The sequence below is a fragment of the Magallana gigas genome, chromosome 1 (genome assembly GCF_963853765.1).
Source record: "Magallana gigas chromosome 1, xbMagGiga1.1, whole genome shotgun sequence".
NCBI classification, from domain to species: domain Eukaryota; kingdom Metazoa; phylum Mollusca; class Bivalvia; order Ostreida; family Ostreidae; genus Magallana; species Magallana gigas.
In genome coordinates, this window is record NC_088853.1 from 58,784,852 (window position 1) to 58,799,860 (window position 15,009).

The following is a 15,009-nucleotide window of genomic DNA, read 5'->3' on the forward strand; positions in this document are numbered from 1 at the left end:
AAGTGTATTGCGATTTTGTTTATAGTTCATTATGATTCAGGACATTCTGCATATTGTGTATTTATTGTACAAGTATTATTATATGACTTCTAAGGGCCCAAATTGGAATATATTCATCTTGTCTAATTATAATATATAATTATAATTATAATAATTCTATGAAACATGTCATCTGATTAGTCTAAACAGTCAATTAATATGACCTGAACTAAAAACCATGATGTAACTAAACATATTCTGATGTCAGCTACACAATGAAGAACACATGAGCAGATACAGATATTTTTCCGGGGGAGGGGGTATGAGTCATTCTTAATATTTTCATAATAAAACTGTGTGAATTTAATAAATTTTAATTTTCCAACTCAATCTGCTGACTCTGAGTGTTTTATGGAAACTACCATGTCCAATCTAAAAATGAGCTTTACATCAGACAAACTTTATAATGTTGAGCCCTGTATTTCCATATCATTTTAAAGAATTATAACCTATTTAAATAAGTCAAAAAGTAGCCTCCAACACAACCAACACCTATCCCTTTATTAAATTAGGATGCACATCATTACTTAAAAGTACAATGTTAAATATGATAAATCAAGAGTGACTACAGTTTTTATACACTCACTATCAGCATGGTCAGTTTAGTTGGACTGAGATATTGGAACATTTTCTGGATCAGCTAAAAAAATAAAGTATTATTCTTATAATTATACCACCACTAAAATGTTTTAACATATAAAAAATACAACATTAGCTTTTATTATTATATATCCTTTTACAGGGCTGACAAATATCTATCAAATATGCTTCATTTTCAATGTTCCTTCCTATTATAAATCTGCATAAGTAGTGTGAAAGGCTAAGGAAAAACTACTATTGTTTAATACCATGTTTTAAGGATTTTAATATTTGCATGTAATTAAACCATACCATTGACATAAAGGCAACTTTGCAAATCATCAGTTGGGTGTAATGGTGGATTACTCATTTGTTGAACTCTGTCTATAAATAAAAAAGTCCTTGTATAGTAATCATTTGATTACTTATATAGTATTTTAACTACTGAAATAAGCCTTTTTGATTCATAAATTTTAAAAACTTTCTTATCTCAAGTATTTGCTTTGTATATTGTTAAAGTTGTTATAGTTTTTTCCCTAAGAAAATCATGGATCCATCCCTACTGTCACTGTCATAAAATGTCATACTTAATCAATATTTGAAAATAATTACCTCTGATTTCTTCCACAATTTGTTCACCAAGACTGAGGTCTGCTTTGTGTTTAGAAACACATGTTCTGCATACAGCTTTAAATAAAACCAAAAACATAATGATCTTATCATCTTGATCATTCTTATTCATTTGGACACTGGAGTATTTAATAATTATGATAATGTCCAATAAACTATGATTAACTAAGCAAAATGTAATGCCAAAAAAAAAACATCTTGAGACTAAGTATACAAGCAAAGATGACTGAGTTATGAATGGACCAGAAACAACATACAACCTAAGCTAATAATTTAAATCATGACATTCTGTTATACCTGCTTATAATATAATTAAGTAAACTTATGAATAACAAATAACAATGGACCCTAACATATAGTACATAGACATAATATAAGTAGGCCTATACATACACTTAGCCTATGCATGGAGCTTTTGAAAAATATGTAAATGCAAGGAAACAATTCTTAAAAATATATACCTTCGCCTATGGGAACTGAGAGTTGAAGACGCAGCCATAGTTCTCTACTCATTACTGGGGTGATGCCTCTGTCTGGCTTTGATTTTGAATTTCCATGAAATGGATGTGTACATGATCGTTTGCTTCGCTTCCAATACACACCAAGAAAATCCCTGTGAAACTTGCAAATATTTTGGTCTAGATGGGCTGCAGTAATAACATTCACACCAGCTCTGCACAGGATTAAATAACTTTCTGACAGGTTTATGCCTTTAGAGTTCGCATTCAGGTATCTTAAATGGTGATATGTTGTTTTCACGCAGTCTTTTAAATTATATATCACATTATTGTTACAATCTGTCGCTGTGCCAAAGCAACACCCACCAGACGACATTTTCCCTCCATGTAAACAATAGGTGATTTCCCCCTTCACTTACTGAAGAGTATACAAAGGGAGATAATTTCATAACATTTTCCACTGATTTTCAAAATTGGATATCTTGTAAATTACAGTAAATCCAACAAATTCCTTTGAAACAATGGTAAACAAAATAATTTTGATTTATATAAAGAAATTAAAAATATTATTTATCCGTTGTATCAGACATATAGCTATTCAGAAGTCGGATACATTAAAGTCAAGGTAGTCACTCTATTTAAAAAACCTACTGGGATTCCCCCAAAGAGTCACATGGTGAACAAAATAATGGTTTTTATGGATAGTTATAATTGTTTACTTTTTAAAGACAACAAAAGTACATGAATTTTTTGTGTTCATTGATATTATGTGAGGGGTTGTAAAAGTTTCATTTTGTACTCAATTTTAGCCTAATGGGGAGAGCTAAAAATAGATTTGGGGATATCTTAAATATGAGGGTACATCCATCATTTATCTTTTTACTACAAATATTTATGATCATCCTCTTTAAGATTATATAAATGTAAATGCCATTTTTTAAAGTGTCTTGGATAATTATTTTTTACTTTTGCATGGTTTTCTCGTAGACTCCCTCTTAATTGTAGAGACGAGTTTGCTGTACAACCGGGGCCTGTTGCACGGTCGTCTTCGCTGCAATGCCCGGATTGTCCGAAGTCATTTAAACGTAAAAACGAACTTAAAGTTCACATCAAGGCGAGACATGAGAAAGTGGCATTTTCTTGTAGCAAATGTCAAAAACATTTGCTTACAAGACAAATGCAAAACGACACGAGGCAAAGTGTAACGGGGTCGATCAAAACTCCGAACTAAGTTCCGAACAGAAATCGGTAAATAATTAAGAGACAAGTGTACATGTTTGTAGAATTTTTAGACAGCGGAAAAGAGAGAAAAAAGCACCGAGGAGAGGGGAAAGGGAATAAAATGCAAAAAGTGCGGCCATGTATCAACGAACAAACGGGAACTTAACGCTCATAGAAAATTTCATGCGGAGGAGGAAAAACCCCAGCGGGAAAAGACAACCGGACCAACGTGCAGAATATGCAGCAAAGTATTTCCTAATAGAAAGGCTTTGTATATCCATCAAAAAGTCGACCACCAGACTGGAAGCGGTGAAGTGGGGGATTTTCCTTGGGAGGCTACGGGAGAACCGGCTCCGTGGGACGGTGATGAGAGATTGAAATCTGCTTACATGGCCAATAAGAAATTCATACTAAGCAAAGGTGAAACCGGCTTAGTTAAAAAATTTATTAACTATCCAGCCGACAACCTCATCACTCACAACCACGGATGTCGTCCGGAAAGTAGAGGATATCGCCCGAGGGGAAAAAATGGCTTTTCGCATGAATATTTCTGTAGGATTTATCCTACGGCACATCGAAACGGTGGAGTACCGATATTTCATTCCGGACAGGAATGAAACTCTCTTTTCCAGACCAATTCTCATCAGCACTATAAGCGATGTAAGAAAGAAAATCAAATCTCAAATGGATTATGTAAATCTTTTTGAACATTTGATTGGACAAAGACCGGACAGCAAGTGGAGGATAGACAAAATTACAAACATAAAAATCGTTCTTTTTAGGACGAAATATATTTTGAATGGATGCCGACTAAACCCACTTGTATATATGTGTAAATAAGTTTTTTTGTTGTTTTTTTTTAATTTTGTGTATAGCTTGTTCATAACCAATGCCTTTGATGTGGACACTGTCCGGCTAGCGCTTCACGCTTGAGCAAATACGCGGGGGACTCTGTGTATATACACAGTGAAGTCCCCTGACTGATGATGAAGACAGTCTTATTAGGTTTTTCGTACTTGTGTTGCATTGCATCTTGCTGTCAAAGAAGGGATGACGTGATGGTATGTCAACAACTCCCTTCTTCTCCACGTCTTGAGGGTGTGAGGGTCTTCATCATCGCCAGAGTCCTGACTAACCAGTTAAACCTAAGGGCCTACGACGTGGAGAAAGTAATGGTGCAGTTTTCAAGCCTGCACTGTGACCAGGTTTTGACCAGACCAGGCACCAAAGTTTTCTTGGGGGACAGATTGTGTACACATGTAAGTGTAATGTATGCTTAAATGCTAACTTTACGTACATACTGTGTAAACTTGTACATATTGTGATTGATTTATAACCAAGGCCTTTATTTATTTTTTTTCAGGCTTCAACTGACTGACAGAAGAGTGACCCCTCTACTACAACGGCCATGATGGAGACGGCAGCCATTGGGTTTAGTAAGTGTATTTTATTATTATTAAATCATGAATAGTCATATTTTCTTAAAATACAATTGCTCTAAAAATATAATGTGCTAGAACGGAAACGAAATTTTTTGCATATCTGTTATTTTCTAGACACTCCCTGGATCATAGTCACAGGAATATCGTCCCTCGCCATCTCCTGCATTGTGATTTGTGTGAGTGGTCATCGTGCGCAAGCATTGTGCCAGGAGAAAAAGCCTTCAAAGACTTTCAGCAGCGATGGACGATATTTCTGTGTCTGAGTTTGGATATGAAAATGTAAAGCTAGACTAACTACAGTTTTCTTTTGTACATAGTGCTTTTCGTATTATGGAAGTGTCTTGCATGTTGCCGCCAACCAACCGGGACAGTCCCCGCGCCAGTCCAGATCCCCGCACACCATCAAAGGGAGCAGACACCCGTCCCCGTTCTTAGACGCTCGCGACGTGCGAGGAGAGCGCCCCAGAGATATGGTTTTTGAAGCGTGCGGGCCATGAACTGTTAAAGTCATACTTATTTTATTGTAAAGAAAAAGAAAAAGTTTCGATGTGATAAAATGTATGTTATCAAAATATTTAAAGAGACGTTGAACATGTGAGAATTTGTTTGTTTGTGAATTTTAAGGAACAAAATGGTGACAGGGTGATGTCTGAAATGCATTAAAAGATAATACAAATCCTCATTTCAATATGGCTCATTACAGATTGAGCAATAGAAGCTGAACGGGGAAAGGGTCATTACGTAATGATAAGATATTTTATTTATGGTATACCTTGGACACTGGACCAACAAATACCTTTTGAATGGACAGTAAATTGAAGATAAGCATTAAGTACTCACTACTCCTAGTCTTATACCTCTTCTTTTTTTTTTTTAATAAAGACATTGCGTCACAAGATGGCGATTTAAATGGTTTGTTAAACTGTTTAAGTATCGGAATATTGTGAACCACAGATCGTAATTTCGAATCCGTTTGGAACTTTATTAAATTACAATATAAACATTCATCCAAAATTGGTCATTTTTTCACCTATTTGACATAATTCATATTGATCATGCTTTCTATCATTAACAAGTAATTTTCTGCCGATTTGAGAAAATATTTCAAGATGTAGTGAACCATCTTAATTATGATCTGAGTAATTAGCAATGAGTAACAGGCTGTGTTTCGACTAAACAGGAGATATAACGGGGTAAAAGAGCATTGAGTACTTAGGATATAATGAAAGGTAATGATTTGAAAAAAATATTTCAAGGTGTAGTGAACCATCCTAATTATGATCTTAGTAATTAGCAATAAGTAACATGCTGTGTTTCGACTAAGCAGGAGAGATAACGGGGCAAAAGAACATCAAGTACTTAGGATATAATTAATGGTAATATTATATTGAGGACACTGGACAGTACTTGCGCTGGAATAGACAGTTAATTGATATCAAGCAGCGGTTTTATTAATATGGGTTGCGTATGTGCTGTTACTATAAACAAGATTATTTTCCATGTAAACAAGAAACGATATATAAGGTCTGCTTTTACAAGAAAGCAAACCATCTCTTCACTCGACGAGGTACGAATAGCATATCGTAAACTGTAAGTAAACATGATGAGCCAAGACTTTTCAGAAACTTTTAAATTCGAATTAGGATGCGAACGCATGTTGAGAGTGTTAGAATCCAAAAACAGCGAAGAGGAAACCATCATCGATGTTAGACTGTTCGCCGACGATCAACCAACTGAGAAAAGACAGGCCATGACCTTATCCAGGTGGCGTATCTTATGTGATAACGTCGAACAAATCGACCAAAAACTGGAAGAAGTAAAAAGGGACGAACGGGTAGACTACCGACTGCACCTCGGCGCCAATGTACATGTGTCAATCACATCACCATACAAGTGTGTGAACATTAGAAAATTCGAGTTCGCGCGGAACTCTGCCAAGAAAAAAATGTACCCCACCACGCAAGGACTTTCCCTCAGAATTCCGGAGTGGAATCGACTGAAGAACAATCTTCATGAAATCAATTTCCAGTTACCAGTGGAGTTGGACAGTGTTGTGCCATGCTATGTGCGGCCAGACCACAGCAATCAGATGGGTTTGCTCGAATGCCCGGAGTGCAACCCAAGCCTGGACATTGACAATATATGAATTGTTAAATTTATTAAAGTTGGATACATTAAGTTGTTATAAGTTAATAAATGTATTGTCATAATAAGTTTGTTCAGGTTTTATGTATGTTTAAATACAGTCACACGAAGCTCTTATCAGTCATTATCAAAACTGAAAGAGAGTCTTCAAAATGTTTCCGTTTAGTAGTTGTACAACAATTTTAATTTCGGGCACAACGGATTCGGATAAAACAACCTTTGTGAGGAAACTAATCCAATACATGGCCGAAATGTTTGAGCCCGTAACTCCTAGAATTGTATTATACTGTTATGGTGTCAATCAGAACGAATTTCAGGTCATGGAAAGTTTGTGACTTTTCAAAAAGGTTTACTATCCGACTCTGACATAGAGGAACTTAGCGGTGATCATAATTTGATTGTTATTGACGATTTAATGAATGAATGAAATAACAACACGAATATGGAAAAACTGTTAACACAGGGGGCGCATCATAAAAAGTTGAGTGTATTATACTTAAATCAAAACATGTATTTTCAAGGGAAACATTCAAGGACCATAAACCTAAATACCCATTACTTGGTTTTGTTAAAAAATCCAAGAGATGTTTCGCAAATTCAGTGTTTATGCAAACAGGCTTTTCCCGGGAAATCTAAAACTTTGATTGAAGCATATAATGACTGCAAGAGAAAATCTTATGGTTACTTTGTGTTAGATTTATCACCACATAGTGAAGAGGACTATCGCATCCGGACTGGCGTCTTTCCCGACGAGACCTGTGTTGTATATAAACCCTTGTAGACTTTAAATTTTGTTCATTTGAAAGGAAATTGTCAATAGAGAATGTAGAAATCGGGAAAAAATGAGCATTACTTTACTAAACGTTTCATCTTATTTGAAATTAATTTTTCACAAGAACACCCCGAGAGAACAAATATTTCGCTTAACAAGTGCTAGCAATAATTGAGATCATTCACAATGTCCTAAGCGCATCAATTCTTCTAAGTAAGAAGATACAATCCATTGTAAATAGACACAAAAAAGTCTTTATTAACTTTACTAATTCAAAGAAGCCTGTGAAAACTAAACTTCGCGCATCAAAAAAAAAACATTACCGCTTGCTTTCTCGAATTTTTGGAGAAGTGAGAGAATTTGTTATGAAACTTTTAAAATGAAGCATACGCGAAAAATGGTTCTGATTCCTGAGGATAAATATAATCGAATGATGAGCGAGACTCGAGCCCCGCCTGCAGTTAAATGACGCGACAACGCAGACAGCAACAACGGAACAATAAACCCCACCCCCTCCTGATCAGGAAATGAAAGTAGATTTAAATTTTTTATAGGCATTTAAAAATCCTAAAAAAATTTAACTGTATGCTAATTTGGGTAAATTTAAGCATGCTTATAAATCAGAAGTATTCATCAGTGCTTAACTATTACGAGAGAAAAGCAATTTGTTGATAATTTCTACATAAAAAACGGCACTAAAAAGGGGCCCATTATCTATAGCTTAAGTGTTCTCTATTTACACGTACTCTAATGTGTCAGCGTAGCTCACTGTGATAAGCGGAGGCTCGTAGTCCATCCATCTCCATGGAGAGGGTGTTCGAATCGTATAGACATCGGTTTTTTTTTATTCATTTGCTTTTAATAAAACATGTTTTGCTTTTATTTTTGATTATTATGAAAAAAATATCTTACACCATTTATATAATGACAACAATTACGTAATGTCGGATAAAAATAGCGCTAGCACAGACGTGAGATCATGCTGTAATGCATATGCTTAGAATGCATCGAATAAGTAGCAAGTGCATGTATTAATGTATATCATGTATTTGTCAGAGAATGCAGTTCTATATTATACATGTACATGTATGTATTGATGCACAGTTTCATATATAAAGATATTTTATATCTTCAAATACATATTCAAAATACTGGGTTCGGGGGATTATAACAACTGCAAACATGAGACCATAAAACCTCATAAGATGTCATGGTATCTTTTTATCAATTGAATAAATGAGACCATGGACCAGCTCAACCTTTATAAATGTTACGGTATCATCATCAGAACCACATCTACATAAGACCATGGACCATTAAAAACCTCTTAAGATGTCATGGTCTCATTATATCAACTGTATACATGAGACCATGGACCATAACAACCTTTATACATATCATGATCTCATTACATCAACTTTATAAATGAGACCATGGACCATAACGACCTATATACATGATATGAATTATATCAACTGCACATTGGATAACACGGACTATTACAACCTATATAACATGTCATGGTACTAGTACACCAACTGCATAAATAAGACAATGGGCCATTACAACTTATAGAGATGTCATGGTCTCATTATATCAACTGTATACATGAGACCATGGACCATTTCAACATATATATGTGTCATGGTCTCATTATGTCAACTGAATACATGAGACCATGGACCATAAGAAACTATATATGTGTCATGGTCTCATTACATCAACTGCATACCTGAGACAATGGGCAATAACAACCTATATAAATGTCTACAAAAATATATATTGTATTGGTCATTAATGTAGCATTCTCACTGTTAATATTATTATTAATTATTAATATATTCTTTTAAAGGAGCATTACTTTATAATAGACAAAGAAAGGCAAGAAGTAGGAGGTAAACACACTGGTAATCCTTCAACAGAAGAACTATCTGTTAAGGAAGCACTGGTAATCCTTCAACAGAATAACTATCTGTTAAGGAAGTTCTTCACCATCATGCATATGATATGGACATATCCCTGATGCGCTCAATCATATCTCAAGCTGCATCTCCCCCGAAAGGAATTTCAAGTACGCGAATGTTCTTAGTATATCTTTATAAGACAACTGGCAGAGAACATACTAAAGATTATGAGAGAAATATAATTATTATTGTCCAACTTTGAAAGAAGCACCATTCACAGAATAAGATTTATCCCCTTTATTTTGATATTGATAAAACGCATTAAGAAAATTCATGATCAACATTCCATATGTGAACATTTGATGTCTATAAGTCTTTTCCCAATATAAGTACTGGCATAAAATAAGAAATAAACAGTTCTGGGTAAATGACATGTCATATGAAAAACGAAAACAAGCAACTTTTAAACTTGTTAAATTATTGATATTTCTCTCAAACACCACAGTGGATGCTAATAATTTTTATTTATAAGTCAGGACTACCAGATCATAATAAGTCTGCATTATATGAAACATAATTGATCGCTACAAGTTGTTCACGCTATTGCGGTCTATTGCCAGTTGTATGACATGAACATTGCATTGCATAAGGCATTACAAGTAGAGCAAAGACATAGAGGTGCACTACAGACAGGCAGAATTGCCCAGACTGGTGGACAAGAACAGGGCTACTATTCCAGTCTGTGAATCATGCGCCATGTAATTTGATCATTTGATGAATTTATCCAGTCTTAGTTACACCATGTAGCAAAATAACAGAGGTTGGCCAGATTATACATACAATTTCCAGTGTCTTTGTCTATGATAACACTACCAGTCAATTGTTAAACGTATGGACCCAAAAATTTTAATTAAGGAAGGAGTCTTTTCATTATCAAACATACTTCTTATAATAAGAAATGCATGAAATTTTGACACAGTCAAACGGATCATATTACTTAACGATTCTATCAGTTTAATTAAATTTGACCGTTTTGTTTTCGGATAAAGGTCAGGTCAAGGTCACTACCTTTTTCCTCAACGTAAAGAACGATAAAAATAAGTGTAGCTCTTTATAGTTCTGTAGACATTTGTTTAAGATTTGAAGATTCAAATCTTCAATGAAATCATAGACCATGAGAGTGTCTATCAGCTTATACTACTAAATTGGAATAAATATTTATACTAAAATGTGATATTGCTTAGCCCGCATTTCCTCTAATTTTCTTAAATTTTGATTATTTTTTTATGCTTCCAATAATAAAATATTTCTAATTTTTATGTATTATGAAGACTTTATATATAAAGATATAAATTGACAGAAAAGCTAATATATTGACCATTTCATAAGAGAGAAAAACCGATTTTAGTGATTTTTTCACAAAAATCAATGTATAGAATGGGCGCTTTAAAAAGCTTATAAAAATGTTATTTGTTAGGCAAATCATATTTTAAAAACATATTCTGAAACCCAAGTATCATATTATTAGTTCACATTAGTAAAAAAAAAATCCAACATTATTGTTATTGTTTTTAAAATGCTAAAACAGACTCATTTTATATATATATATATATATATATATATATATATATATATATAATCTGCAGCAATTCTGAATTGCGCAACATGTGATATTTTCCTACGCCAAAAATATAGTCCTTGTTCTTTTCTACACATTGATTACATTTTTCTATGCCAAGTTGTATGATAGTAAAAAAGAAAGAAAAATATACTATTTTAATTTCCTTTCATCTTGATTTAATGAACAATTTATCAAATTTACGTTTGACAAGTCGAAAACCAGAAAAGACTCCTTCCTTAATGACTATTTCAATATAAAACCATACAAATTCTGATAATGATATAAATATAAGGAATCATTCTTTGAATATTATGAGGTGATAATTTCGGTCGGGGCATAATCAGATCTATCATAAAGCTCTTAGGACTTTATTGGATTTGATCACCTCCCAACACTATTTGATCACCTCATAATACTCAAAGAAATATATTTATATCAAACTGTTAAAATCATACACAATTACTTAAAGTAATAGACGGCCTAGAATATGGAATTCAAATTGAAGCTGCAAAATTGATTGCAAGTTTAATTATTTTGGTTTCATCTTCAATATATTTTTCAGAATTCACTTTTTATTTTCCTTTTACAGCTGGATCCAAGAAGTTGACGAAAATTCCTTTGATGAGTCTCATTCAGTCTCTTCAAACATACTTGGGTATAACCCCAAATCGGGCTAAAAAAAACAACAACAAAACGTCATATGTTTCTTGCTTTTTGGTTAGTACTACATGTACTATATTTGAAATATAAGATAAAATTATGAAATCTCTATTGGAAATAATAGATTATTTACAATATGTATGAACGGCTATTGATAGATGTAAAATAGCTAACAAGGAAATTGCCAGTATTTTTATATAATGATATATTAATTCAGTTTGAAAACTATACACCGGTAAGTTTGTGACATGTGATAGTGCAACATGCACGCGGTACGGAAGGTCAACCCTCTGCAGGGAATTAACTGGGGGAGGTCTAAAAAGCTGAAAAATCATGAAAAATTAGCAAAATATGAAAGGGTCCAAATCTCATAAAAACCAGTATGTAGAGAATTTTTACAGGTTTTGATTAGTAATTTTCCTCAGAAATTGGTGATTGGCCTTATAAAGAGTGAATTAAAGGTATTTGTGCTGAATGGGAACTGAGGAAATTCTAGTTACAGAGTTCCGAAGACATGCATCCTTTGGCTACAATGAATTGTATCAAAAAAACTGTCCCCTGCCACCTAAGGAAAGTTTGGTTAACTCGTGCATATATTAGTCGGCCCGTTTAGAATATGTGTACGTCAGTTAAACAGGTCACAAATCAGATGATACCGCTAACGAGAGTCTTTTACAGTTTAGAATCTAGGTGGCACGGGACAGGTTTTTTTCCCCATACAATTCATTGTAGCCAGGGGATGTGTGTCTTCGAAACTCTGTAACTAGAATTTCCTCAGGTCCCATTCAGCACAAATACCTTCAATTCACTCGTTATAAGACCAATCACCAATTACTGAAGTAGATCACAAGTCAAAACCTGTCAAATTCTCTACAATCTGGTTTTTATGAGATTTTGACCCTTTCATAATTTGCTAATTTTTCAAGATTTTTCGGCTTTTTAGAACCCCCCCCCCCCCCAGCTAATTCCCTGCAAAGAGTTTACTTTCTGTACCGCATGCATGTTGTACCATCACATGTCAAAAACTTACCGGTGTATAATTTACAATTTCCCGTCCACCTACTTTTCGTGTTATTTTACTTCCCATCTGTAACTTGCATTTCACTTTGTAAAGTCAACACAACAGTCATAGCCGCAGGTTTCGCATTCTACACCCGATTCTCATGTATTTAACATATGGGGCCTACATATTGCATATCAATTTTAACAAGAGGCATCCCTTTAATGATAAGCATTAAAAATCTTTTCATGAATTTTAGCAACACTCATAAGCCTTTAAGTACAGCAACTCAATTTTACAAAAATATTGATGGGTGCTTTATCCGAATCTGTCCCTTGCTACCTTTAACTTACATTAACATTCTCTGAAAAGTCATCTTGTCCTAATATTAAAAAGCTTGTGCTATTTTGAAAAAAAGTACACCACATGTTGCTTATTCCATTGAGGTTTAAGAAAAATATGGCCATTCAAGTAAACCCACCATTTCCACTTTCCTCTATTTAACACAGATTCAAAGGGCTCTCCATAAATAAAGCATCTTTACTTAATCATTTAGAGGTCAATTGTTGTTCAATCTCCTTAAATACGAAACCTTATTTAATGCTACATATTATCATGATAAAAGCTTCACATCACTTAGTAATACCTTTACATGTATACCCCCCCCCCCCCTCTATCTTAGGATTTTTTACATTAATATGATTTTGATTAATCTAGATAAATAGATAATTTAGAATGCAGTAAATTTTAAGATTATTTTTCTTTTATTTATGTTATGAAAATTTTGGGTTAAGGTTGAAATGTTTGGTTCACAGTGGCCACACTTCAGAGCCTATTCTAGATAAGGAACTTGTGAGGACCCAGTGAAAAGAAAATAAAAGTTGTTGTACACTCAGCAAAATATCCAGTTGATAACATGCCCACATTATGGAACTTGATAGCTACACATCAGTATGAATCCCTATCAGAGATCATCAAGCTGGCCCAAATTGCCCTTCTTCTTCATCTCCACACAGCAGGCTGTTAGCGTGTTTTCAGCCAGCAAAATCTGATTCTGACGAAGCAAAGATACAGGCATTCACCAAATATCTCGGATATCGTCTGACTACAACTTCCTGTTAATAAGTCAGAATCGGTATGCAAAGCTGGGTGCAACATACCAATTAGCACATGTAAATAAGTTATGCAAGAAAGAGAAAAAGGGAAGAAAAAAGTCTGATGTCGGACAAAACTAAGTCTGAAATTGCGGATACAATTTCCTATTTACATGAAAACATAGCGATCTCTGATTTGAATAACTCTCTCAAATGCGACAAAGTGATGTTTGTGGCCAAAGTGAAATATACAATCTAATTTAAGTTAGACCTTAATTTCATCTCGCTCTCTGTTATGTATGATTACCGCTCGTAAAACCATCTAACGCAACCCCGATTAGGTCACGTTCTGGAGACCTTTCGTCTCCAACCAATCAGCTTATCGTCTATAAAATGTTCGGTGCGACTGTCGGCTGCGTCAAATTAAAGATGGCGGCGTCCATGACACCGCGAACAAATACAGCATTACAAACATATGCTGCCTGTTTGGATTTTCCTATACAGGAAATAGATTGACGAGAATGGTAAAACAACAATAGTAAAACAACTGTAAAGATGTTATCGAGGTTAAAACTCCGTCTTAGCGTCTAAGCGAGGAGAAGGGTGCAGCAATCTTTCAGGTTACAATAATTCCAGACAATACAGACGGTATTTGCACGAAATGTTTCTCAAAAGTTGGGAAAAGTTATTAATTACCGTAAGGAGATAACAGTTATAATATTCCAGTTTGAAGAGTATATGAAGCGGAATCTCTCCAAGACACCTGGTTCTAGGAAGAAAAAGGTAATAAGTACTCGGCAAAAAATCTGTCATTCACGAAAACGATCTATCTTCATCTTACACAGACCGTTTTTGCCAAAGCCTGAAGGTATTATGATAAATGTTATTTATTTCCTTGTTTTGTTGTCTAGGTTAGAAAAGGTTTAATGTAAATTGATGTAACTGAGTGGACTATTTGCATTTTTAATTGATTTGGCATTAATGTTTTCTTCAATGGAAGATTATTTTCATAAGTAATCACCTAGTTGTTTACGGACTTTTTCCTTTTTTCCCCAATTACGAAAAAAGAGCTCACGGCGGGTGTGACCGGTAGGCAGAGGATGCTCACTCCTCCTAGGCACATTATCCTACCTCTAACTTTGTAGAGGTTTGTGTTGGTCTGCATTGAATTTGTATTTTGATTTATGAATTTTTGAGATGGTTGAAAGTCTGTTATTGTGATTTTTCAGAATAGTCTTTTTTTTAGCTCACCTGAGCAAAAGGCTCGAGTGAGCTTTTATGATCACAATTTGTCCGTTGTCCGTCGTCGTCGTTGTTGTAAACTGTTGACATTTTCATCTTCTTATCAAGAACCACTGGGCAGATTTCAACCAAATTTGGTACAAAGCACCACTAGGTAAAGGGGATTCAAGTTTGTTCAAATGAAGGGCCACGCCCTTTTTAA

General features: G+C 34.5%; 2 long non-coding RNA genes across 2 annotated transcripts; one reads left to right on the forward strand and one right to left on the reverse strand.

Moving 5' to 3' along the window:
* Window positions 1–644: 644 nt before the first annotated feature.
* Window positions 645–2,297, reverse strand: LOC136273045 (uncharacterized). Its single transcript, XR_010711193.1, has 4 exons — window positions 1,710–2,297; window positions 1,231–1,305; window positions 931–1,002; window positions 645–679 (listed from the first exon to the last, which is right to left on the reverse strand). It is a non-coding gene; the product is annotated as an uncharacterized lncRNA (long non-coding RNA).
* Window positions 2,298–3,916: 1,619 nt separating this feature from the next.
* On the forward strand, window positions 3,917–4,873 carry LOC117685770 (uncharacterized). The gene is made up of 3 exons (XR_010711229.1): window positions 3,917–4,186; window positions 4,291–4,363; window positions 4,484–4,873. It is a non-coding gene; the product is annotated as an uncharacterized lncRNA (long non-coding RNA).
* Window positions 4,874–15,009: the final 10,136 nt, after the last annotated feature.